The sequence below is a fragment of the Bidens hawaiensis genome, unplaced genomic scaffold (assembly GCF_021521415.1).
Source record: "Bidens hawaiensis isolate Kalapana, Puna unplaced genomic scaffold, B.hawaiensis_p1.1 tig00031094_1, whole genome shotgun sequence".
Taxonomy (NCBI): Eukaryota; Viridiplantae; Streptophyta; class Magnoliopsida; order Asterales; family Asteraceae; genus Bidens; species Bidens hawaiensis.
The window spans coordinates 128,728-133,074 of record NW_027495205.1 but is presented as its reverse complement, the minus strand read 5'-3'; positions in this window follow the sequence as shown (position 1 = coordinate 133,074).

Genomic DNA, 4,347 nt, shown 5'->3' with positions numbered 1-4,347 from the left:
CTTCATATGGATCTTATTGGTCCTTTGAATTGTGCTAGTATCACTGGAGATTGGTATTGTCTTGTAGACTGATGACTATTCAATATTCAAGATATTCATGGGTTTTATTTATGAGTTCAAACGATCAAACACCGGTTCTGGTTCAAAATTTAATCACTAAGATTGAATCACTATACAAGCAAAAAGTGAGGAGAATTCGAAGTGATAATACAGAATTTAAAAACACAGTATTGGATTTCTTTTGTGTTTAAAAAGGAATTCACCGGTAATATAGTCCACCTTATGTACCACAACTGAATGGTATTGCTGAAAGGAAAAACAGAACTTTGATTGAAGCAGCTAGAACTATGCTAGCCGATTCTAAGCTTCCTGTCCAATTTTAGAACGAGGCTGTGAATACTGCTTGTTTACACTTAATCGAGTTCTAACTGTTAACAGACTCCAAAAGACTAGTTATGAGCTTTTGAATAAACGAAAACCTAACTTAAAGTACTTGGAACCATTTGGGTGTCCCTGTACGATGTTGAAAAGAGATGTAGGAAAATTTTAAGAAAAAGCCGTTGAGGGTTATTTCTTAGGTTATGCTTCTCCAAAGAAAAGGTATTTAACGTTACTTCTGGTTATGTGGAGGAATGGTACCATGTGGATTGTCAAAAGTATACCACACCTCCTCAAGGAAAAGTTCCAGACTGGATGTTTGATTATGATGGTTTGTTTAACTCATTTACTCCATCAACTGAGAAACTAGATGAAGACTTGGTTCATGCATATTTTGAAGATCAATTGGTAATTCCGAGGTTTTCAAGTTCTAATGATTATCCTACAGCTTCTTCTGATAATGTTTCTACTTCTTCTGATGATACTCCTGATGTTGCTAATACAGTTGAAAGTGATGATTCATATCAGTTGGGAGAACATTATACTAATTTATTCGACAATGTTGTTGTTCCTAAGAATCCCACTCTTAGGATTCATAATTATCATCCAAAGGAAAACATCATTGGGGAACTTGATGTGGGAGTTCAAACGCGTCATCAAGTTGCCTCTTCGAGTGAAAATAATGTATTGTGTGCTTATGCAGATTTACATTCATCTGGAATCGTAAATCTTGCCAAATACACTTGCTTTCTATCCCAAGTTGAGCCAACGACCACTCGTAAGACACTTGAAGATCCTTCTTGGGTAGAGGCAATGCAAGAGGAATTGCAACAGTTTAACAGACTGGGTGTTTGGGATCTTATCGATAAACCTGCTAGAGTCAAGAAGCCTATTCCGACTAAGTGGGTATTTAAATGTAAAAAGGACGATCGTGGTGTGATCGTGAGAAACAAAGCACGACTAGTGGTGCAAGGTTTCCATCAGCAAGAAGGTATTGACTACATTGACGTATATGCTCCGGTTTCAAGATTGGAAGCTATACAAATCTTTCTTTCTTATGCAGCTTACAAGAATATAAGACTCTATCAAATGGATGTGAAAAGTGCTTTTCTCAATGGTAAATTACACGAGGAAGTGTGTGTTCTACAGCCTCCTAGCTTTGAAGACCCTGATTATCCGGACCGAGTTTACCGTTTAAACAAGGCCCTATATGATCTACATCAAGCCCCGAGAGCTTGGTATGGCACGCTTTCCGACCATTTGACTGATAACGGCTTTAAGCGAGGGACTGTCGACTGCACTTTATTTTATATGAATATTGGTGATGATCTTCTCCTCGTCCAGATTTATGTCGACGACATTATCTTTGGGTCAACAAACGACACGTTATGTAAGGAATTTGAGAAGTCAATGCAAACAAAGTTCGAGATGAGCTCGATGGGAGAGATGAACATATTTCTAGTGTTGCAAGTTCACCAGTCCGCAAAAGGAATCTTTATTCACCAGACTATGTATGTGAACGATGTCTTGGGCCGATTCAAGATATCTGCCGGAAAAATCCCTTCAACTCCTCTCCCCGTGGGTCACAATTTATCACCGGATGAATTGGAGGACAACGTCGATCCTACCCTCTATCGTGATATGATTGGATCTTTGATGTATCTTACTGCTTATCGACCTGACATTATGTTTGTAGTTTGTTTATGTGCTAGGTACCAAGCTAGTCCGCGAGTGACTCACCTGGCAGCGGTCAAGCGTATTCTTCAATATCGTAGAGGCAATCCAGACATCAGGTTATGGTACCCCAAGGACGATAACTTTGAACTTACCGCCTTTTCAGACTCAGACTACGGAGGGTGCAAGATTAACTTCAAATCGACTACGGCAGGGTGTCAGTTCTTAGGAAACCGGCTTGTTTCCTGGCAGTGTAAGAAGCAGACGACGGTCTCCACTTCAACCGCTAAGGCAGATATGTTTCAGCCTCGAGTTGCTGTTCCTAGGTTTTGTGGATCCAACAACATATGCGCGACTATGGTTTGAAGTTTCTTACTACTCCAATTTTAATTGATAACTCTACTGCAATTAGTATCACCAAAAATCCCGTACAACACTCTAAAACGAAACGTATCAAAATTTGATATCATTTCATATGGGATTGTTTTGAAAAGAAATTAATCGATCTTGTGAAAGTGCATACCGATTTTAAAAAAGTGATCTATTTACCAAAGCCTTTGACAAAGCTCAATTTAAATTTTTGCTTGGTTTAAATGGATTAAAGACCCTTGCTGATATCCTGAAACAAGGATAATTATCTTTATTTTCGGTTTAATTTTTCTTTTAAATTTTATTTTGGTTTTGGATTTAGGGTGTGAAAAATAGAAAATACAAAAATATTGTGTCTTCAGTTTGTATAGATAAAACCCAAAAACATTGAAAATTTTGAAAAATAAAAAAAAAACATTGTGTTTTATTGTTTTTAATGTCTTTTAAAATATTTTCAAAATCCAAAAACAGTTTAAAATCTTGAAAAACCAAAAATATTGTGTTTTCAATTTATATAAAAAAATCCGAAAATCCAAAAAGATTGTGAAGTTTATTTGTTTATAAGAAAATTGAAAAAGACAAAAAGATTGTGTTTTAAGTATGTAAAGAGAAAAACTAAAAAGATTTTTGCATATGTTCGCTGAAAAATATGTCAATTGACATATACTTGTATATGTTTGGTCCTGAGATTTACTCGTAAATGTTCGGGATACCCATTTACCTGATAATGGAAAATAGTTGGGGCATTTGTTGTGCATTGTTACTTTATTGTCTCATTGAAAATTATGTCGGTTATTTAAGTTTGTGGAGCATGCTTGCATGTCTTGGTCCTATTATTCTCTTGTGAATTGATGGGATAGTCATTCATTTATAGACTAAATGTAACTGGGGCGATTAAATTCATTTTGTTTTATGCTACTCAAAAATTTTGAGTTTTTGAAGCAAAAAAAAGAAAATGACAGTACATTGATCATTTGACCCCATATCCAGCAAGAAATAAGCTTAAAAGACTGTGTGCTTAATTGCATTGTGCATTGGTAGGTCTTAAACAAGCTGTTAGAGTAATGTATGTGATATAAAATTAAAGAAATGCCAAATTAAAAGAGGTGTTAGTCTCTAACAAAAATCTTGGTGAGGATGGCAGGAATGTAATAACCTGTAATACTCAAACCTTATATTTATTTGATCACCAAAAATATAATAAAGCAAATAAAAAGCGTTGAGGTTCTGGACAATGTGAGTCTTTATGCGGCTTAATTATCAGGGTATTCTTATGCATGAATAGTTCATCCGCTTTTAGAGCAAACCCAAAGTCATTAAACATGATCACTGTTGTACATCGTACAAATTTAAACTATTGACTTGATCAAAATCCGCTGTTAGTCATACATTTGTTCCTCCCTTCCGCGCGTCTCAATACCAATAAGAAACGGACCCCAGGGGATACAGTGTATGTTAGCCAATCACTCATAGTAAAGGAAAACCAATGCATTGCTCATAAATTTCTTTAAAAAACTCAAATTTTGATCAACAATATAATGGTTTAAGTCAAGTTGGGGTGATATGGCAAAAATCAAATTAAGCTTGAACTGAGATTAGAGGCTGATAGTTTCTGATATTCTGTGCTCTAATTGAACCATTAATCATGTCACAACAATGCTTGAAAGTTTGTTATAAGATTTAAGTGGACAACAATATCAATGACCGACTTAACACCAGTCACAATATCGCTGGAAGGGTAATTTAGTCAATATGATTCTCTGCTCAAACTCACCAAAATCCAAAAATATGTACTGCTTTTGAAAACTCATACAAAACTCAAAAATATTTTCCTACTTTACATTTCAATTTTCGGATATTTTTCTTGTAAATATCTTTCATTGAAAATTCAAAATACTAGAAAGATTTTACTTTTTAGTTTACGTA